Source organism: Triturus cristatus, chromosome 11, assembly GCF_964204655.1.
Source record: "Triturus cristatus chromosome 11, aTriCri1.1, whole genome shotgun sequence".
Lineage (NCBI taxonomy): Eukaryota > Metazoa > Chordata > Amphibia > Caudata > Salamandridae > Triturus > Triturus cristatus.
In genome coordinates this window covers 944,430,298-944,454,798 of record NC_140594.1, presented here as the reverse complement: position 1 = coordinate 944,454,798, position 24,501 = coordinate 944,430,298, and positions in this window count along the sequence as shown.

The following is a 24,501-nucleotide window of genomic DNA, read 5'->3' as shown; positions in this document are numbered from 1 at the left end:
GGGCAGGACAAAGTGCAGAGTGAGTCCATGAGAAGCTGCAAAGTTAAGGGGCACACAGCAGTGAACGACAAGGCTAGTGGGCAGGACAAAGTGCAGAGTGAGTCCATGAGAAGCGGCACAGGCAAGGGGCACACAGCAGTGAATGACAAGACCAGTGGGCAAGACAAAGTGTAGAGTGAGACCATGAGAAGCTGCACAGGGAATGTGTGCGACTGTACCCTGCCATGGTCAGCAACACAGTCAGGCGGGTAACAATGGGCAGTACAGGCACCGCTCTGGGAGAGACAGGTGTGTGAGGGGGACTTCCACTCAGACTTGACTGTCAGTCGGACTGGGAGCTGGCTGTGTGTCGGGGACAGTTGGAGCACTTGACCGGGGAGAGAGAGGCCCAGATGAGGTAGAGCTATCAGTGGCTTGGGAAGCCGGAGGGCTGCTTGTACCAGGTGTGTGTAGTGACACGTGGAGGAGTCATGCTGACATGAGACACAGTGTGGGTGGGAGATTGTGGAGGGGTGCCTTTCCACTTCTTGGGGATTCTACATGGCTTCCCTGACTTGGGATTAATGGGAAGTGGTGTGGACACAACAGGCACACTCACCACCAAAGCTGCATTGGGTGCAGACGCTGGCCCTCCCTCTGGGTCCGTGCTGGATCCAGCGGTATGCTTCGCCTGGCCTTGCCTTTGCCCCTCCATCCCCCGTTTACCAGGTGTTCCCCCTACAGTGCCCTCCTTTCCCTGCTTCACTGGGCTTGGAATGGGAGTCGAGGTAGTGGGTGAATCTGCTTTTGAGCCCTTCTTATGTGTACCTTTGGCAGGCACTACCTTCTCAGTGGGCATGGAAACTCTTTTGGGACAGGAGAGTCCTTGGCTGGGGATGCCTCTGAGGCATGTGATCCTGATGACTGCTTCTTTGCTTTTTGGGCCTTGGTGTCGCCTGACGGGCTTTTGTCTTTGCGCTCTGGGGTGGCTTTAGTTTTCTGTGGGGATAGTGTCTGCGCCCTGGACCACTTGGGCTGCTGCTGTGTGCTTCGTGTGCTGTATCGTGACCTTGAGGTCTGTGGAGCATGGTCACTATCGCCAGACGTGGCCACTGGCAGGGGGGTGGACAAAGGGACTGGAGCTGGACTACAAGATTGTGCCAGTTGAAGGGCTGCCGTCACTGCGGAGGACAAAGACTGTACAGTCCGGTGCAGCCCACCCACGTCCGAATGTATGCCCTCCATGAAAGCAACCACCTGTGCCAATTTTTTGTCGTGGTCTATAAAGGCATTGAGGAGAGCTGTCTGGCCCACACACAGCTGACACAAAAGGTCCACAGACTCAGCACTGATGACCAGCGGGGGGACAGAGGCAGGGGCGGCGGTGTCTGGGATAAAGGACACTCTTCCCTTCTTACTGGGGCGAACACGGGCAGCACCAGAGGAAATGGCTGGGAGAGTGGGCACTGTCCGCTGTGTGGTGGAAGATGAGGCAGAGTCCCCATCCCCTGTTCCCGCCAACATGGATGCGTCACAGCTGGCATCAGATGACATTGAGCTTTGCGTCTCTGGATGTGATTCCTCCAGCAGACTCCTGTCCCCCTCCGAGGTGCTAGTCACATCTGTGTCACTGTGCTCGTGTGCAGCTGTTGTGCTTGATTCCCCACCACTGGTGTCCGTCCCCTGTCCATCCGTGACCACGGGAGATGCTGTCTGAGAGAGAGAAATAGGGTCAGTTTAGTGGCAGCAACATAACAAACATATGCAAGTAAAGTATCACTGAAGATGACTAAATCTACATGTTGCACACCACCCTGTGCAATAACATTGTGCTAACTCACTTCTTTGACTCAAACAGTGCGTGTAAACAAGAAAACCAGGCATAAGTGAGCCATGTGATGACCACACAGCACAACAGCCTGATGGTGGCTCTGTTCAACCAGACACACAAATAGCTCAGAGCACACCTAGGGCCATGATGGGGGCAAGGATGAAGCCTACAACATGTTGCCACTGTCAGATCTGGATGGAGCAGGAGGGGACAACACAGATACAGACTACAACATGACATTCCAAAATGGACATGACCCCATGCCATCCACCATGTTGTACTTTGGGGCACAACTAATGTTGCACATTGGTGTCAGATGTCTAAGCCTCACAAATCTGAGGTCAGGCAATGCACGCATTGATGAAAGCACACTCAGAACAGGCACACTGCCGTTCACTTCCATGGGATTCCCCAGACTACCCCAATGCAGACGACACCTGAAGCCCACGACTCAGAATGCAATGAAAATGCCCAGTACTCAAATTACATTAGGAAGTACAGGTAGGGCAAATGCATGACAGCTGCACCCAGCACAGAGGCCACTTACAAGCCACTGCATCACACTACCAAAATCACATAGGCCAGCGCTGGCACAGGCTGTGTACACATGTAGCCACTCACAGCCAAAGTCACCCTTCCTAGAATACTCACCCCTAGCTTGCTGCTGATGCTCCTTCAAACGAGCATCCAGCTCAGGCTGTGTCACGGCCAAGATGCGGCCCATCAGTGGTGTCATGCTGCGCCGTGCCAACCTGCCAGTGTGAGGGAGCAGCCCCAGTGTCATCTCCGCCACATTCCTTGCCAGCCGGCAGATGTCGTCCCACCTCTTGTGGCAGTGGGTGCGCCATCAGTTTGAGGCACCCAGAGCCCGCACCTTGGTCGGAATGGCCCTCCACACGGGCTTACACTGGTGTACTTTGAGCTGTAGGCATGGGAGACAAGAGGGGGAAACATCAGTGACACAGTGCTATGGAACAAAATCCCTCAGGACATTAGCATGATAATGACTCATCCCAAATCCACAGATCTGTTTTTCTGAGACAAAAATGCATCTCACATTGTACATCTGCATGGGAAAAGCACACGTAAATGCATGCAGATGTGAGGGGGGACACAGTACCTGCACACCTCATACACATGCAGGGTGCCAGCACAGAAAGCCATGTGTAGTCTGCCCACATCTACTGTCCATTTCTAGGTTGAGCAAGACATACATCACATATCAACATGTGTTTTGGGGTAGACTCACTGTGTCCAACACTGCGCAGCCCTCAATGCCCTTGCCCTGTGAATAGCTCACTGTGTCATGGATGTCACATTGGGGACATGATCTCACAAACCCACACCCTTCTCACGAGGCCTGTCGTGTGCAATCTACAGGGCTGAGATGACTCATTGCTGGAGTGCAATGAGATGAGACACATGTAAAACTCTGTAAGTTCAGTGATGTGTCCTTGTCATTTTGGGCGGTGACTGTGCAGGCCAGGTGGGCTCACACTGAGATGGACAACAGGGACCCACACAGCCATTCACACAAGCAATCACTGTCCTGACTCCTGCATTACCAACTTGCTGCGTCACTGAATGGCTGACAAGACAACACATGTCCCTCAAATATTGATGTGCAGGCAGGGAAATGTGTGGAATAGGGTACACTCCCCTTCCCCCTGGAGAAAGCATGTTAGGCAGTGCATGACACAACCCCACACTCTCAGGCACATACTGCATCAGACCAACTACATGTGTGCCCCCAGCACTCTCACCCCCACTGTTGAACACTTACCACAACATTCGGGGCACCATATAGCCTTGGGTACTGTGTGAGCACCTCGTCCACCAGGACCTCCACTCCTCGAAGGTGAAGGGAGTGGCACGGATCTTCTCAGTCCTTGCCATCACTGTGTACATGAGACAGCAGCGCCAGAAGCAGCAGGGGAGGGGTCTCAGGCAGCAGTCCCTGGGGGCACCAGCAGATGAGGGTTCACCGGCAGCAGGTGAGGGGTCTCAGGCAGCAGTCCCTGGAGGCAGCAGCAGATTAGGGGTCTCAGGCAGCAGTCCCTAGAGGCAGCAGCAGGTGAGGGGTCTCAGGCAGCAGTCCCTGGAGGCAGCAGCAGGTGAGGGGTCTCAAGCAGCAGGCTCTGGGAGCAGTGGAAATGTGAGGCTTTCTCCCACACATATATATCCCCCTGGGGTCGTTTCAGTGGTGCTAAGGTGCTGCAATTGGTGTTCCAGGTTTGCCTTTTTCAAATTCATCCAATGCCCGACCCTGCGGTGGCGGAGCACGCCTACCGCGATTTTCAAAATTGCATCATGCTACTGGTATTGTGCTTCCCATTGGCTGTAAGGGCAGGGTCCATGGCGGTGTCATACCACAGGGGCCAGGCGTGCGCTACCGCAGTGGTGCATCTTGCATCCAATGACCGGCCCCGCGGTGGCGGAGCACGCCTACCGCGATTTTCAAAATTGGATCCTGCTACCGTGATTGCGCTTCCCATTGGCTGTAAGGGCATGGTCCATAGCGTTGACAAACCTCTGGTGCCAGGCGGTGGCTACCGGGATTTGGGTGCCATAGATTGATATGGGTGGCTGGGATTTGGGTGGCGGAGCATGCCAACCGCCATTTTGCGATACATGTGTACCTATCACTACCGCAATTGTGTCATGGTCCATGGCGGTGACACACCGCTGGTGCCAGAAGGAGGCTACCAGGATTTGGTTGCCATACATTGATATGGGTGCCCAGGATTTGGGTGGCGGAGCATGTCAACCGCCATTTTGCGATACATATGTACCTATCACTACCGCGATTGTGTCATGGTCCATGGCGGTGACACAAACTACAAAGAACAGGGTATTCAGATGTAAGGAAGTACTGGCGCTCTGCTGGTAAACGTAAGTGTATTAGATTAATGTATCCGTATGGTGCAGAACAGGGAGGGGAAACCCCTAACCCCTCAAACTGTAAAGGCCAAACAAGTTTGACCTCAAACTGAGCAAAGAACAATCCTGTGCACACATACAATTATGCAGTCATTGGTCAGTACATGTCAAAGCAGTACAACAAGGCAAATGTTTGTCAAGGATTAGAAATTCCCATTTTAATGACCATAACCAGCCGACACGTGTTTCATCGTGGGGAAAGTAAACCACGAATCTTCAGGGCTGTAGCTAATGCCGAAATAACAATGGAAGCCCACTACCGGTGATAATTCCAACCCGGTAGGGTCAATAAAGGGTCAGTAGGACTGTTCAGGAAAATGTACAATCTCTCTTTCAAATAAAAACAGCCACGTATCAAAAAGTGACCTCGTAACGCCAGTTGCGTGAAACTCCAAGATATATATGAATTGAGTCTTTATGGGAAAGACTCCCGAAATGCCAGTAATTCAACGTATTCGTCAAGTCAAATGAGTAAACTCCACAGTAAGAGAAATGGTGCGTCCGATTAGTCTGGCGGTAACAATTTAGTGTCTAGGACACCTAGACACTAAATTGTTACCGCCAGACTAATCGGACGCACCATTTCTCTTACTGTGGAGTTTACTCATTTGACTTGACGAATACGTTGAATTACTGGCATTTCGGGAGTCTTTCCCATAAAGACTCAATTCATATATATCTTGGAGTTTCACGCAACTGGCGTTACGAGGTCACTTTTTGATACGTGGCTGTTTTTATTTGAAAGAGAGATTGTACATTTTCCTGAACAGTCCTACTGACCCTTTATTGACCCTACCGGGTTGGAATTATCACCGGTAGTGGGCTTCCATTGTTATTTCGGCATTAGCTACAGCCCTGAAGATTCGTGGTTTACTTTCCCCACGATGAAACACGTGTCGGCTGGTTATGGTCATTAAAAGGGGAATTTCTAATCCTTGACAAACATTTGCCTTGTTGTACTGCTTTGACATGTACTGACCAATGACTGCATGGCGGTGACACACCGCTGGTGCCAGGCGGTGTTTTACCGGGATTTGGGTGCCATACATTGATATGGGTGGCCGGGATTAGGGTGGCAGATTACTTTGACAGCACCAATGGAAACATCATGCTTTGTCAATGGCCATCTGGCAGTCATCAGCAGTGCACAGTGGCCACATGGTTAATGGCACATCATTGTGCACACAATGCAAATGTTTCATTTACCCCACTGCTGACTCCACATGCCATGTTTGTGTATGTGATTTTGTAGATTGGCATGTTCCCCCTCACATGTCACTTGTGAGATTGATGGGCCTGTACACAGGACAATGTTGTTATGGACTCACCAATGTGTACACATGTCAATGTGTTAAAGTGCAGTGGAAATCACAGCACTGTTTGTCTTCATGAAGAATGTGCAGATTAGCCTGTCCTCTCATGTTTGATCATGCACACACTCATCATTTACCCTCAGCCTGTGGTCATTGTGTGTTTGATGTGTGCCATGTCCAGCTGACACCTGAAGGTGTGTCAGGTACAGCAGCTAGGTATGAGACAGGATTGTTCCATTTTTACACATAAGCTGGATCATACTGCATCACACTACCAAAATCACATAGGCCAGCGCTGGCACAGGCTGTGTACACATGCAGCCACTCACAGCCAAAGTCACCCTTCCCAGAATACTCACCCCTAGCTTGCTGCTGATGCTCCTTCAAACGTGCATCCAGCTCAGGCTGTGTCACGGCCAAGATGCGGCCCATCAGTGGTGTCATGCTGCGCCGTGCCAACCTGCCAGTGCGAGGGAGCAGCCCCAGTGTCATCTCCGCCACGCTCCTTGCCAGCCGGCAGATGTTGTCCCACCTCTTGTGGCAGTGGGTGCGCCATCGGTTTGAGGCAACCAGAGCCCGCACCTTGGTCGAAATGGCCCTCCACACAGGCTTACGCTGCTGTACTTTGAGCTGTAGGCATGGGAGACAAGAGGGGGAAACATCAGTGACACAGTGCTATGTAACAAAATCCCTCAGGACATTAGCATGATAATGACTCATCCCAAATCCACAGATCTGTTTTTCTGAGACAAAAATGCATCTCACATTGTACATCTGCATGGGAAAAGTACATGTAAATGCATGCAGATGTGAGGGGGGACACATTACCTGCACACCTCATACACATGCAGGATGCCAGCACAGAAAGCCATGTGTAGTCTGCCCACATCTACTGTCCATTTCTAGGTTGAGCAAGACATACATCACATATCAACATGTGTTTTGGGGTAGACTCACTGTGTCCAACACTGCACAGCCCTCAATGTCCTTGCCCTGTGAATAGCTCACTATGTCATGGATGTCACATTGAGGGACATGATCTCACAAACCCAGACCCTTCTCACGAGGCCTGTTGTGTGCAATCTACAGGGCTGAGATGGCTCATTGCTGGAGTGCAATGCGATGAGACACATGTAAAACTCTGTAAGTTCAGTGATGTGTCCTTGTCATTTTGGGCGGTGACTGTGAAGGCCAGGTGAGCTCACACTAAGATGAACAACAGGGACCCACACAGCCATTCACACAAGCAATCACTGTCCTGACTCCTGCATTACCAACTTGCTGCGTCACTGTATGGCTGACAAGACAACACATGTCCCTCAAATCTTGATGTGCAGGCAGGGAAACGTGTGGAATAGGGTACACTCCCCTTCCCCCTGGAGAAAGCATGTTAGGCAGTGCATGACACAACCCCACACTCTCAGGCACATACTGCATCAGACCAACTACATGTGTGCCCCCCAGCACTCTCACCCCCACTGTTGAACACTTACCACAACATTCGGGGCACCATATAGCCTTGGGTACTGTGTGAGCACCTCGTCCACCAGGACCTCCACTCCTCGAAGGTGAAGGGAGTGGCACGGATCTTCTCAGTCCTTGCCATCACTGTGTACATGAGACAGCAGCGCCGGCAGCAGCAGGGGAGGGGTCTCAGGCAGCAGTCCCTGGAGGCACCAGCAGATGAGGGTTCACCGGCAGCAGCAGGTGAGGGGTCTCAGGCAGCAGTCCCTGCAGGCAGCAGGAGATTAGGGGTCTCAGGCAGCAGTCCCTGGAGGCAGCAGCAGGTGAGGGGTCTCAGGCAGCAGTCCCTGGAGGCAGCAGCAGTTGAGGGGTGTCAGGCAGCAGGCTCTGGGAGCAGTGGAAATGTGAGGCTTTCTCCCACACATATATATCCTCCTGGGGTCGTTTCAGTGGTGCTAAGGTGCTGCAATTGGTGTTCCAGGTTTGCCTTTTTCAAATTCATCCAATGCCCGACCCTGCGGTGGCGGAGCACGCCTACCGCGATTTTCAAAATTGCATCATGCTACTGGTATTGTGCTTCCCATTGGCTGTAAGGGCATGGTCCATGGCAGTGTCATACCGCAGGGGCCAGGCGTGCACTACCGCAGTTGTGCATCTTGCATCCAATGACCGGCCCCGCGGTGGCGGAGCATATCCTACCGCGATTTTCAAAATTGGATCCTGCTACCGCGATTGCGCTTCCCATTGGCTGTAAGGGCATGGTCCATGGCATTGACACACCTCTGGTGCCAGGCGGTGGCTACCGGGATTTGGGTGCCATAGATTGATATGGGTGGCTGGGATTTGGGTGGCGGAGCATGCCAACCGCCATTTTGCGATACATATGTACCTATCACTAGCACAATTGTGTCAAGGTGCATGGCGGTGACACACCGCTGGTGCCAGGCAGTGGCTACCGGGATTTGGTTGCCATACATTGATATGGGTGGCCGGGATTTGGTTGGCGGAGCATGTCAACCACCATTTTGCGATACATATGTACCTATCACTACCGCGATTGTGTCATGACCCATGGCGGTGACACACTGCTGGTGCCAGGCGGTGTTTTACTGGGTTTTGGGTGCCATACATTGATATGGGTGGCTGGGATTTGGGTGGCGGAGCATGCCAACCACCATTTTGCGATACATATGTACCTATCACTACCGCGATTGTGTTATGGTCCATGGCGGTAGCTACCAAGATTTGGGTGCTATACATTGACATGGGTTGCCGGGATTTGGGTGGCAGAGCATGCCAACTGCCATTTTGCGATACATATGTACCTATCACTACCGCAATTGTGTCATGGTCCATGGTGGTGACACACCGCTGGTGCCAGGAGGTGGCTACCGGGATTTGGGTGCAATACATTGGTGTGGGTGGCCGGGATTTGGGTGGCAGATTACTTTGACAGCACCATTGGACACATCATGCTTTTGTCAATGGGCATCTGGCAGTCATCAACAGTGCACAGTGGCCACATGGTTAATGGCACATCATTGTGCACACAATGCAAATGTTTCATTTACCCCACTGCTGACTACATATGCCATGTTTGTGTATGTGATTTTGTAGATTGGCATGTTCCCACTCACATGTCACTTGTGAGATTGATGGGCCTGTACACAGGACAGTGTTGTTATGGACTCACCAATGTGTACACATGTCAATATGTTAAAGTGCAGTGGAAATCACAGCACTGTTTGTCTTCATGAAGAATGTGCAGATTAGCCTGTCCTCTCATGTTTGATCATGCACACACTCATCATTTACCCTCAGCCTGTGGTCATTGTGTGTCCAGCTGGCACCTGAAGGTGTGTCAGGTACAGCAGCTAGGTATGAGACAGTAGTTTTGCATTTTTACACATAAGCTGGATGATATACTCCCAAGCGTGCCCATGCTAAATGTGGCTATATCCCTATGTGCATTCTCATAGTTCGAGGTTGTTTTGGAGGTACTTGCTGTGTGTAATTTGACAAGTGTACGATTAGTGTAGCTGAAGGTGTCCCTACATGTAAGCTGCTCTGTAACTCAATTGTGATGACAGTCATTGTTGGCGTCGTGTCAGTCAAAATGTGAGATGGTGTGCTCATCTCATGATGTATTGCATTGATATGTGTCCACTTTCATCTCAACTAGGAGGAGACCAAATCTGCATTGTCCCTTCACAGTGCTGGCAGACATGGAGAGTGAGGAGATCATCCAGAAATTTTGTCTGGATAGAGCCACCCTACAGACCCTTTGTGTTATGTTGAAGACCCACCTGCAGCCTCGCCGAACATATCCAACAGCTTTCACCCCAAAGTCTAAGGTGATGGTGGCCCTGCAGTTTTTTTGCCACCGGATCATTCCAGCACACGGTGGCCAGCGCAGGTGGGGTGTAGCAGCCTATGTTCAGCATGGTGCTGCGTGATGTTCTGTCAACTATGATGATCTACAAGGACAGACATATCAATTTCGCCTGGGGGCCTGAATTGGCGGCTGTGAAGGGAGATTTTAATCCCCTTGGACACATTCCCCATGTTGTTGGTGCCATTGACTCACACATGTTGGGCTGGTTCCACCACAGGCACGTGAGCACATCTACAGGAATAATAAAGTGGTGTGCTAGGCAGATATGATCATCTCGCACGTGTGTACCAAATTTCCAGGCTCCGCCAATGACTCATACATCCTGCGTAACAGCATTGTACCACAGCTGATGGCTAATCTGTTTCCTGAGCATGCATGGATTGTGGGCGAGTATGCCTAGTCAAATAGCGTGCTGTGTGTGTGACCTGCTGTCCTCTGCAACAGCAACATTACAATGTTTATCTGTGTTTGTCACACCTAGGTGACTCTACATATCCCAACCGTCCTTGGTTGCTGAGCCCAGGACACCAGCTGATGTCCGCTACAATGATGCCCATGGGAGGACACGTTGGGTGGTGGAGCGTACTTTTGGTCTGCTGAAGTCACGATTTCACTGCCTGGACAAGACCGGAGGTGAACTGATGTACTCGCCCGGGAAGGTGTGTCAGATTGTAGTGGCATGCTGCATGCTCCACAACCTAGCCATTCGCAGGGAGATCCCCCTGATCCAGGATGATGATGAGCAGCCAAGGCCCCCGCCTGCAAACCAACCTGTGTCCAGTGATGAGGACAGTGGAGAGGGGGAAGGTGTTGACCTGCGTCAACAGCTCATCAGCCGCTACTTCACTTGAAGGTGAGTGACAATGTACAATGGACCCATTGTCTGATGTTGCTGTTGTTGTGAAGGTGTATGTGAGATTTGTGACTGCAGCCAGTTGTTGACTCAGTGGTGGCTGACAATGTTTCTGGGACAGGTTAGTCTGGTACATCTAGAGGATGTGTATGTTGGCACTTGTTGCCCATTGTGATGTGTGCATGTTGGATTATCTTGATGGTAAGTGTTGTGTGATGTCTGTGATGCCACACCCAGACTAGTGAATGTTGTTCTGTTGTGTTTTCCTAGGTCCCTTCAACCTCTCCTTGCCTTCATAGGTTCCATACTCCTGATACATTGTAATCGTGGTGAAGACTGCACATCCTGGAATAAAGACGGAGCAGAAGCAACAACATGTGTGTAAGGAGTATTTTTTTACAATGGTGACATGTGAGGGGGTGAACATTTACATTGAGGTGATTAGTGGAGCAGTGAGTTGACAGTTACGGTAAATGAGATAATCGAGTAGTCACCACATTGATGTGGTGACCCAGTCCAACAGACAGATGCCATTCACAAGGCAGTGTGGGGATGGACAGTTCAAAAAGTCCAAAAAGTCAATGCAGTTGTGAAGAGGGTTGCCATCAGGGCTGGCTCTATGTCTCACATTTGGCAGGTGCTTTGCCATGGGTTACTCCCAAGGATTTCTTGGGACGGCCCCTTCATCGCTTGGCAGTGGGGGCCTCTGCTGTAGGGCCAGTGGGGTCTGAGGACTCACCCCTCTCTGTGGCCGTAGGGGAGGATGGTGAACTGTCATCCTGCAGACCAGCAGGGGGAGGTGGAGGTGTTGTCTGTAGCGCAGGCCTATCCCTAAGTACCGCCACTTGCTGGCCCAAGAGGTCCACAATTTGGCCCATGCGGGTGTCGATGGACCTCATCAGCAGGATGAGGTTGCGGAACACTTCTTCAGACTGGCACGTTTGTCCCTGGGCCTGTTGATAGGCCTCATTTACTCTGTTTATGTGGTCCAGGGATTGGGTCCCAGCCTCTGGATGTCTGTGAGTGACCCAGCCCCTCCCACCTGCCCTGCTGCCATGGACCTGTTGCCTCACCACTGTAGGCACCCGCATCCTCTCCCTGCCCTCCTCAGTTGTTGGGGTGGGGTGGTCATCATCTGGGACAGGGTGAGTGTTGCAGGCAGCACTGGTGGTGATGGTGGTTGTGGAGGACGCTCAGGTCATAACAGCAGGGGTCTGCAGAGATGTTGGTATTGCAGCAGATGTGGTGGGGGGACGATGGGGTCCTTTGACCTGTTGCGCCCTGGCACACCAGATGGGCCGGCTTTGAGCTCCTCGTCCAATGAATCCCGGGAGTCAACATCTGAGAGTCCATGTTCCGGGTGGGGTGGGGGGGGAAGACTGGCTCTGCATGTTGCTGGTATTGTCCTCTGCAGTCAGTTCTTGGGGATATCCTAATTTTCTGTGCGGTGTCTCCGCTGTCCTGGCGGCAGTTTGATTGTTTTCTGCCGTGAAACCGACATCCGCGGACAGGTTTTGGCCATCTCCGCCCGCTACGGGTGTTTTTTCTTTGCCTCGTTCCGCTGTGGTCGGTGTTTTTTGGCGGTTGTTCCTAGTTTAGCCGCCGGTTTTTACCCGGTACCGACGGGCGGTTGATTTCCTCTTCCATGGAGGTCGGGGTTGTTTTCCGACCGCCATGCTAATAGACCCCTTAGTTTTTTTTCCTGGTTCCAATACCCCCAGGGCCCCCACTCTGCCCATTCCTTTTATTTGTGTTTTACATTTACTGCTGTAGTGTAAAAATGCATTTCATGAAAAGGTATATCAAGTAGGGTTGCCAAAAGAGAAATGCCAGCCATGTGTTGTTTTTAAGACCCTGCAAAGACCTCGTCTTGACACTAAGGTGCCGATTCCGATCCTGTAAAACCCGGGTACGAACCGTTGGATGGAGCGTTTTCTCCGTCCGACTCGTACCCGTGAAAAACACCTTACGATTCGTACAGAAACACCATTTCCGTACGAATCGTAAAAAACACCGACCGGCTAAAATATACCCACAATTCGGATCTGGGACACCGCGTACGCGACATTCGCACGGAGTCAGGCAGCCTTTTACAGATCAGCAAGTACGATTCGTACCCACAGCACTTCGGATGGCAACATTTTTATGGGACCCAAAAAGTGCCAGAAAAGCTAAGTACGCCCCGAAGCACGACGAAAAGGGGGCCCGGTACGCACCGTACCCACATCCCTACACGTCCGCACCGTACCCACAGCCCCCCATGTATGCACCGTACCCCAGCACCCATATGTGTACGCGCCATACCCCCACTCCCTTAGGGATGGAGCGTACCCCCACCCCCATAGGTACGGAGCGTACCCCCACCCCCGTAGGTACGGAGCATACCCCCACCCCCGTAGGGACAGAGCGTACCCCCACCCCGTAGGTACGGAGCGTACCCCCACCCCCGTAGGTACGGAGCGTACCCCCACCCCTGTAGGTACGGAGCGTACCCCCACCCCCGTAGGTACGGAGCGTACCCCCACCCCCATAGGGATGGAGCATACCCCCACCCCCGTAGGTACGGAGCATACCCCCACCCCCGTAGGGACGGAGCGTACCCCCACCCTCGTAGGTACGGTGCGGACCCCCAGCACTACGCGCTGGGGGTCCGCACCGTACATACAGGGTGGGGGTACGCTCCGTACCTACGGGGTGGGGGTACGGCGCGTACTGGGGGGAGCTGGGGGGGTGTTCGGCGCGTATGCGGGCACATGTTAGGACGTCTCCATGGTTGCTATGGGAGTTCGCTCCGTACAGTGTTTTTTCCATACAGTTGTGCATTCGGTCGGACGGGACGGATCGTACTTGCGCGCTCGGACTTGAGTTTCCCCGATTCGTACGTAAAACTGTCTGGGGACGTGTCGGACACTTTTTCCGACCCGAGGACGTGTCGGGGAATTTTCCCAATGCGATTCGTATGGATTTTTTAACATTCGAATCGTACTTGCCAGTTTGTACGGGACTTGTATGATTCGTACGTAAAAAAATCCAGATACGATTCGTACGGGGAATATTTTTAACGGATCGGAATCGGCACCTAAATATGGTTATAAATAAAAAAATATGTATTTATTTGTATTGTGACTTTTCTGTCTTTGATCCGTTTAATTATCAGCCATGGACCACTCAGGCAGCCCTAAAACACAATTAAAAGGGCTTTCTGTTAATATTTGCTGTTCGAAGTATGCACAGATAAGTGCTGAAAACACGGCTTTAGGTGAGTGTTTTTTTTTTATTACCGTCTGGGACATCAAAATAATGAGCTGGCAACCCTAATCATAAGCCTGGAAGTTTGTTGCAGGATCAGCACTTTATTTATTTCCTCCAGCCTCGATCCCTGATTAATATCATAATAGCAATAGTTTAACTTATATCTGAAACCCTACACCAGCCCTCAATAACATGCTGTTACATCAAATGTCTGGGAATGCAACCTGCACTCAGACAACTCACTCCTCATTCTTGCCCTTCACTTTTACGCTCAGGTGCTCTCCCAGCGATCACAATGTACTCACACTGATCACCATGCACTCACACCATTCACCTGCTCACCCTTCACGCACAGTGATCACCCTGCACACACAATGCACTTGCCCTGTTAACCCTGTACCTCACCCTGCAGTCACACAAGCACTCTACTCACCCTGCACTCATGTGACACTTCACTCACCTATCCCCCTCACTGCTCAATCTGCAATCTCACTCAAAGAAGCCTATCACTAACCATGCAATCATTCGTCCCACTTTGCACTTACTTCCGCACCCAAATTCATATGGTCACCTCACTCACCCTGCAGTCACTTCTCTTACCCTGCACTGTTGCATCGCTGAAGGTGCACTCACATGGCACTCCCGCCATCCACACAGCACAGAGGGTTAATGTTCCTGCTACAAAGAACGTGTACCATGCAGCTCACAGAACTGAGCGTGAGTAAACTATGAGTAGCACTATAAAAAATGAAATGTTTGTCATAAAGGTGCTATAGAGAGATGAGGTGCATTGGTAGTGAGTGGTAGCGAGGGAAATTATTGAGAAGGAGGAAATGGGGGAGGGGGCGCTAAAAAAAGACTGTTGCACCGGGTGCAACGAGTGCAAGGGTTAGCCCTAGCTGGGAGTGTTAACTCCCTCACCCCCCCACCCCCCCCCCCACGCCCCCGAAGTTCAGGTCTAGTTGCGCCCCCTCTGGAAACTGTAACACAGAAATAATATTTTTATAGGTAGAATATTTCTCTATATAAACGTCCCACTCCTTGTGCACCTCACAACATCATTACCTCACCTAGCATGGACGCCGTTCGGCCGAAGCTCTGACACTGAGCCAGTGGTGTAGAAATAACCTTTGCTGTTGATAAATGATGTATTGACTGTAGATGAAAGGGGACTTTTCGACGGAAGCCATTAGAAAGTGAATTTATTTACTTTTCGCGGAAAGGCGCGGGATGAAATTTACAGCAGTAGCCAAGCTTGTAGCAGTGGCAGGGAGGTGACCTTGCAGGTTGTCTACACAGCACAGCGTGAATATCATGGAACTGCGGTTGTGCAGTTGTCCATGCTTGCTGTGCATCGTGAAACATGTTTTTTTACACAAGGTCCTCCTTTCAGTAATGTATGTCTCTGTTTATTTCAATTAAAAGAGGGGCACGTCACCGACGAGCTTGTAAAAGGAAACTGTAGCATCGTGAATTGATCAAAAAGCCCAAGACCTGTTTTCAAATGCAGCAGAGTTTTTAAATTCGGAAATTGTCTATCTTTGGTGGGCAGAGCCAATATCCTGAAAATGAATATACTCCCCAAGGGCCCGATTCACAGAACTAACTTAAGACAAAATCCTAAACTTACTACGTTTGGTATTCACAGAATGCAATTACTACTTTTGGTATTCACAGAATTGATTTACGACTACTAACTTTACGTCTGCACTCGGGCCGGAGATTCCAGACCGGAGGCGGAGATTCCGGCCCGGAGGTGGGACTTCAGGCCCGCAGGTGGGACTTCCGGCCCGGAGGTAGGGATTCCGGCCCGAAAGTGGGGATTCTGGCCCAGAGGTGGGGATTCCGGCCGGTGGCGGAGATTTAGCCATGGCCGAAAATCTCCACCTGCGGGCTGGAATCCCCACCTCTGTGCCGGAATCCCCACCTCCGGGCCGGAGGTCCCACCTCCGGGCCGGAATCTCCGCCTCCGGGCAGGAGTCTCCGGCCCGAGTGCGGACATAAAGTAAGTAGTCGTAAATCCATTCTGTGAATACCAAAAGTAGTAAGTGCATTCTGTGAATACCAAAAGTAGTAAGTTTAGGATTTTGTCTTAAGTTAATTCTGTGAATCGGGCCTCAAGGTTTTATATTTTTTTAGATCTGTAGCCTTAGAGGTATCTTGCGGCCAGCTATTACACTTGCATACACTCTGCTCTAAATACTTATGGGCTCCAGGGAAACCTCAAAGGGCAATGCAGTTCATGACGCTCCCCAGGGAGAGGGGGGGGCTGGTCGGTCCCTGACTTTCTACTTTATTATTATTTTTGTCTTTTATTAAATATGCGGATAATGTTAACTGGAGAAAGTGTAAGCAACGCTGCTGAGGCTCCCTCAATCTATCAGATGTTGTTAGGTGAAGAGGTCAAGAACTGCCTTTTCAAGAGGTTGGATAGGAGCTATTATAAAAGAACGTGCTTCAAAGTCCCGGGGGCAGCCTTCAAGGTGTGGAGCACGGTACGTAAGAATCTTCAAATTCAGGGATTAACTTTTTATACCCCGACTACGGCCGTAGGTATACTGCCTTCAATTTTTCCAGATCCCGTGGTTAATAGCTGGAGATCTAAGGGTATTACCCAAATGGGGGATTTTTATGGGCCTGGGGGACTTTACGTATCCTTCACAGAGCTAGCTAATAAATTCCTCCTTCACAAGAATCAGTTTTTCAAATTTTTACAAATTCGTGATTTCCTGAGTAATGGTTCTATAATGATGGGACCTCTCAAATTAGTTGAAGCTATTAGGAGGCAGGGCAGAATAGGGCTTTTATATAATATTCTGTTAGCTTCAAGGAGGGATGATCTGGATAAACACAATTCTAAATGGGCACTCAAGGTTGGAGAGCCTAGTGTTTCCTTGGAGAAGGCGATTGTTATTGCTGGAGAAATTTGCTTCTCAGCGAATCTTAAAGCCCAGTTTTATAAAACTATATTCAATTTATATCACACTCCAGCTAAGATGTTGAAATGGGGTAGGGGGAACGATGGTAAATGCTTCCGGTGTGGCACGGATAACGCTGATCTTCTCCATATCTTCTATGCTTGTCCCAAAGTGGCTCCATATGTAGAACATATAGAGAAGTTCCTCACGGAGATCACGGGGTGACTGTTAAGATTTCAGCCTCTATGATGCTGCTAGGGGTCGGCAAAGATCTCGAGCTAGGGAATTCTATGTATAAATTCCGGTACCTGCTCTTTGTCGCTACGGCCGAATCTCGGCTCTGTTTAGCATCTTCATGGCGTGTCAACCTAAAATACCATCTTTTGAATTGTGGAGAGCCCGGTTTTATAGTATATATAACTTAGAATATAGCCTCTATGCTGTCAAAGGGTCAAGGAAACGCAAATTAGGCATTTATGTATGGGGGCAATGATAGATCACATGAACGGTTGAAGGTCAACATGAATGTAATCCATTGTAATGATTTTAGGTAATGATTTTAGGTATAATTGAATGAAATGATTTGCTTTTATGCCGAGCTATTTGAACTGTTTTTATATGTAATTTTCTGATGTTTTTGATATTGTGGATGATAAAAAAAAAATAAAAAAAAGACTTCTTGAGTTAGATTTGTGGTTTACAAAAGTAGCATCATAGAAGTGTGATCTGCCTTAACCAGCTCCGCGTTTTAACTGATGGGGTTAGTAGGAGCGCTTCACTCGGCTCCAGATTAGCTACCTCTGAATAGAGCTCTGTTGGAGTTCAGGTTCTAGCCCTTCTCCCCAGGTCTGACATGTCACCTCTTGGAAGTGAGAGCTTAATCAAAACTCCAAATGTGTGAATCTCACTCACAATGAGTGAGACTTGAGTTTTACGGTCCAGTTCTAAGAGACAAGTGTTGAATATGATGGTATCCTCAGCTTTGGGGCTGCCTGGACTAAGGATGACAAAGAATGTTAAGAGTGTCCAAGGGGAGATCTTGGTTAGTTGCTGCAATACTTAACAGTGGTCCTCATTAATCCACATTTTCCTTCATGTTCCTAGTGCCTACGCTATTAGGAGACATTCTGACTCCCACGCACACCATTCTGAAAACGTTTGTTTGGTATTTAACCTGCCTGCTTACACTTGCATCATAAAGCAAGTCTTCTTCAAGCACACCTCCTGGTCATACCAAGCCAAATGTACAAGGAACAGACAGGATGAAAGTATTTGGATGCATAAGGATGAATTGACATTATGGAGATTATCAGTAAGTAATTCAATCAGTACCTACTCATCTTTGTCCCTAGCTTATTCCTTACTCATTGAGGATGTACCAAAATGGTATGTCTTCATCACAAGCCAGCAAAAAGACACACCAAATGCTGGATATAATGCAACATCAACCGTTTCTTGGGGCATCATTGAAAGTAGTAAAACAAAAAAGAATTTGGCAAATCAGATGCCTGAGAAATCTGTGCAGACATTAGTGGCTAGCTCAATTTCATCTTATTGTACAGAGATCATCCAAAAAACACACAGGAAATAAGAGGCACAGCAGGGATTTAAATTGTAGTTAATACTGTCTTCAACCCGTTAAAAACACAGCAAAAGCAACCATATGAAGATAAGCTGCACGCTAAAATTTTACAAAGATTAAAATATGGGACTAAGGCGATAGACCCAAAACAAGGACACACAGTTAGTATGCCTGCGCAAATTCAGTGCATTCGTTCTTCCCCGTGGGAACTAATTTAAAAAGGCCCGCCGGGTGTGCCACATACAATTTAGGAATCGGGATACAGCAAAAACTATTGGTGGATCGGTGTCATACTTTAATACTCTGTAGGCCTCTACACAGCGCACAAAGCCCAAATTCTTGCATAGTTGGATTAACCAACGCTTACGTGACAGCCGGTAGGCAGGGCAGAGGATCAGAACATGTATTTCGGACTCCTCCTTATAATTACATGCAGGACATTCACCCGTTTGCTCTTTCACCCATTTGCTGGTATACGCTAATAATGGAAGGGTCCCTAATCTGAATTGCACATACAATTTCCTGGCCAATGGGGGTTGAATAAAATCCAGAAAATGTTCCTTGCTGTATACATCTTTAACTAGCAGAAACTCTGCTGTCAAACGACCACATGAGGCACTTTCTTGTATGGACATTAATTTAGTTAGTCTATAGTATTTAACTAATTCCATCCTGGAAATCATGGCACATGATGTCTTGGGTGTTCTCCAGAGGTCCGGCTTGCCTGACTCAAAGGCAAGATCCCTTATGTGACAGAGCCAAGGAATTTTCTTGGTGGCACAGATGGTCAAGCCCTATAGATGGACAACTCTGGGGTCACCCATAACCTCCGCCAGAATGTTAAAGGTCTCAGGGTGATCTCTTCATCAAGGGGCCTAATACACAGGTCCAAACGAAGGGGTATAAGGGGGGTACTATGGGGTAGGCCTACAAGCTGCTGCATTAAAATTGTTCTCCACCTTCGTCAAGTTGGTGGTGTAGGAGTGCCCCCACAACTCCGCCCCATATAGTGTAGCACCCCTTGCTTGTGCTTTGTAGATTTCCACCACAGGGGCGACTGGTTTAAAAACTGAACTTCTATACAATTTCATTATACTGCCCGCTGTCTGGGTTAGCCTGAGTCTTGCTTTTTCCAACTGATGCCCCCATTCAAAATGCTCTGATAGGGTAACTCCCAGATAATCAAATAGCCTCACTCTTTCCAAAGGAGTGCCGCGTAATGCAGGACTTGGACGAGTCGTGTTGGGGTGGTTGAAGACCATATATTTAGTCTTTGTCAAGTTGATCTCCAGCCCTTGCAACCTACAAAAATTGGCAAAACCGTCAAGAATGCGCTGGATACCCATTGGTGTTTTTGAAAGTAGTAGGGTATCACTGGCAAACATTAACGCAGGGACCTTCTCGGAGGTTAACTTGGGGGCGTCACTGTCCTTTATTTTTTTAAGATGGTCAATAAGACCGTTGATAAAAAGACAGAATAAAGTAGGAGCTAAAACACATCTCTGCCGTACCCCCTTTTGGACAGGAAAACGTGAAGGGAGTTCCCCATATTTTCGGTATCGTACTTGGGAACATTTTTCAGATTGTAGCCTCTCTAAAACATTGAGAAGACAGGGAGGAATCCCAAGGTTGCTCAGCACCTTCCAGAGTTTCTCCCGGAGTACAAGGTCAAAAGCCGACTTCAGATCAACAAATATAAGATAGAGGCTGCCACCCTCTAAGGTCACTGTTTTCCAGAAGAGTAGTTGTAATCTGAATATCTGGTCTACGGTTGACATGTTTGTTCTGAAGCCGGCCTGGTAGGGACTTAATATATGTTCTTCTTCCAGCCAGCCCTGGAGACGGTCCAATAGCATCCGTCTGAAAAGCTTTTGGGGAATATCAATTAAGCTGATCGGCCTGTAGTTGGAGGGAGAAAGGACACAGCCTTTTTTGAATATGGGAACTATCTCAACCCCGCGCCAGGTATCGGGGGATCCAAGCCCTTCAGGACGGCATTGAATAGGGCACACAAGTATGGCACCCATATTTTGGGTTCTTCCCGGAAGAGGTCCCCTGGTAATTTGTCTAGACCTGGCGCTTTGTTATGGTGAAGCTTATTAATGGCGTATCCCACTTCGGTCATAGTGATCTCCATGTCGCCCACCTGGTGGAGCTCCGATGGCATGTTGGAGGTAACAATGTCATCGGGCCCACCATCCCAAATGGAGTACAAAGACCCAAAGTGGGTCTCCCAGGCTTCCGGCGCTATTTTGGGTTCGATGGCCGATCTCCCTTCCCTGTCGCCCGAACTCACTATTGCCCAAATGGTTTTTAGATGTTTATCATTGAGGGCAATACTGAGAGATTCCTACCTCTCTAGTTCCCAGTTTGTTTTTTCCTGCTGGGTGGTCCATTTATACCTGGTCCTAGAGAGTTTAATTTGTGGCCTATCCTTCACCTTCACCGCTTCCAGGAGGTCCTGCTTGGCCTTGCAACACTTATCATTAAACCAAGAACATTTATTACGGTTACGTTCCCTCCTACGCACAACCGGGAAAAATACATCTGCCAGTTTCATGGTTAACTCTGCTTGAATTTTCCCTGCCTCGTCTAGATCCACGATGGGACCACCCACCTGTGCTACCTCCCACATTTTAGTTATCATTGGAATTGCTAGTTGATAGACTTTAGCCAGCTTGCGGGGAGACTGTTGAATGTGGCCCCATCTGACATTTCTTCTATTGTTTATTACTGTTAGCAGACTTATCACGTTTGTAGGGGCGGAAAGAGGTTTAGCAATGCCAAGGTCCCATGGTTTTAAAATCAAGATCAGGGCGTTATGGTCACTATCCTGCCTCTGCGTGATATAAAAGTCAAAGACCTTTTCCCAAAGTCTTGTTTCCACCATGATATAGTCAATTAGGGAAGCATGATCTACTCTATTAAGGTGCCGATCACGATCCGGTAAAAAATTCCCCCGTGCGACTCGTATCGGGTCTTTTTACCGTACGAATCGTACAAGTGCCGTACGAACTGGCAATCACGATTCGCATGGTAAAAAGTCCATACGAACCGCACTGGGAATCATTCCCCACACGTCCCCGGGTCGGAAAATGTGTCCGACACGTCCTCGGACGATTTACCTTACAAACCTGAAAAACCAAGTCCGACCTAGGAATCACGATCCATCCCGTGCGTCCGAGGTTACAACCGTATGGAAAAAACACCGTCCGCACCGAACTCCTACAGCAACCATGGAGACATGTGCCCGCATACGCGCCCAACACTCCCCCCAGCCCCCGTACGTCCGACACGTACCCCCCGTATATGTATACCCCCACCCGTCTAGGTACACCCCAGTACGTTCCAGTCGAACCCCCACCCCAGTACGTGTCGTACCACCGTCAATGTACACCCCCCCACCCCAGTACGTGTCGTACCACCGTCCATGTACACCCCCCCCCCTGTACGTGTCGTACCCCCCGTGTACCTACACCCCAGTACGTGCGAGCCACACCCCCACCCCAGGACGTGTCATAGCCCCGTCCACCCACACCCCAGTACGTTCCAGTCGTACCCCCACCCCAGTACGTGTCGTACCCCCCGTGTACCTACACCCCAGTACGTGCGAGCCACACCCCCACCCCAGGACGTGTCATAGCCCCGTCTACCCACACCCCAGTACGTTCCTGTTGTACCCCCACCCCAGTACGTGTCGTACCACCGTCAATGTACACCCCCCCACCCCAGTACGTGTCGTACCACCGTCCATGTACACCCCCCCCCTGTACGTGTCGTACCCCCCCGTGTACCTACACCCCAGTACGTGCGAGCCACACCCCCACCCCAGGACGTGTCATAGCCCCGTCCACCCACACCCCAGTACGTTCCAGTCGTACCCCCACCCCAGTACGTGTCGTACCCCCCGTGTACCTACACCCCAGTACGTGCGAGCCACACCCCCACCCCAGGACGTGTCATAGCCCCGTCTACCCACACCCCAGTACGTTCCTGTTGTACCCCCACCCCAGTACGTGTCGTACCACCGTCAATGTACACCCCCCCACCCCAGTACGTGTCGTACCACCGTCCATGTACACCCCCCCCTGTACGTGTCGTACCCCCCGTGTACCTACACCCCAGTACGTGCGAGCCACACCCCCACCCCAGGACGTGTCATAGCCCTGTCCACCCACACCCCAGTACGTTCCAGTCGTACCCCCACCCCAGTACGTTCCTGGCGCACCCCCAACACAACCTCCTAAGTACGGAGCGCACCCCATGCCCCAACATCACAACCGCATGTACGAGTCGTACAAAGCCACACACAAGGACCAAATCGTACAACCAAATGGCCCATGTACACACCGTACACACGCTCAAAACGCACGTACACAACAAGGACAAAACAAAACAACTCAACAATACACCATTCGAAAGGCACACAGCCACTAAACATGGCCAACAACCACTAAAATAACACAATCACTGACCTGCAACTGTCAAAAACAAACAGAGGCCCAATACACCACCACTCCTTATAACACACCCACCCAAAATTCAAACACTGCCACACCCACCCATGGACCAATAAAAAGGGCCCACACACACAAACCATGAGCCTTTGCAACAGACCCACTGCTGCCAGACACCACAGAACCAGACTACAAGCGACACCACATCTTACACTTGCACACCTTCACACGACCACCCTCACAAACACCCTCTCATCACATTCACACACACACACAACCATCCACACCCCCCCCCCAACATCCACACACCCCCCACACCCACACCATCCCCACCCACACCCCTCACCATGCCCACTACCAAGAATCCAAAGTTCAGTCACCGAGAGTTGGAGGTCCTTGTTGATCAAATCCTCAGAGTCGAGCCACAGATCTTTGGAACATTGGTCAGAAGCACCAGCCAGGCAGCCAAAACAGCCATGTGGCAGACCATCGTCGATGCTGTGAATGCTGTTGCGGACACCAGGAGGACCAAGCAGGATTGCCAGAACAGGTGGTACGATCTGCGGAGGAGGGTCAGAGCCAAGAGACAGGAGGAACACGACCAGGCCAACGCCACCGGAGGAGGGCCCTCCCGCAGAGCCGTACAGTACCATCCCTGGGAGGAGAGGGTGATGGCCATACTGCCGGTGGAGGCAGTTGAAGGAGTAGAAGGACTCCGAGACCCGGGTGAGTACACAAACAACGCACCTCACATGGGGGGAACTGCAACCACAACCAAAATTAATAACAGGCACGCAACCACCACAAGCCATCGCATTACTCAACCACACTCCATGAGCAGGCACATGCCACTGCTGCCACCATGCCCCATGCACCCAGCTGGACAATGTCAAGTCACAGGCCACAGAAGACAACAACACATGACACGGTAACCCGGATGTCGGGAGGCTGGGCACCAAGAATCACATAGTGCGACTCCAAAGCAGACAACAATGCCCTCTGCCCATATGGCCTAGGTCACAGGCAGACAAACACTGTGTCCCAACACAGGAATGACTTGCCAGCAAATGGCGGACGCCTTGCATCAACACATGGGGGTGAAGGCACTGTTTTGCACATGCCAGCAGCTAATGAACAGCCAACAGTGTGAAAGAGTGGCAGCACACACCACCACAGCAGCAGCGCACAGACACACAGCAGACAAAATGGGTGCCTGGAGATCAGAAACAAACTCACATCAACAGGCCAAGGGCCACTCAAAGATCTGCTAACAGTGTGTGCCCAGGAAGCTGGGCCAAGGTGACAGAGGGTGACACACGGAGGGAGGGAGAGGGGGACACAGAGGGAGGGAGAGGGGGACTGAGAGGGAGGGAGACGGACAGAGGTAGGAGGCTGACACACAGAGGGAGGGAGAGGGGGACAGAGAGGGAGGGAGAGGGGGACAGAGAGGGAGGGAGACACAGGAAGATGGACAGAGGGAGGAGGCTGACACACAGAGGGAGGGAGAGGGGGACAGA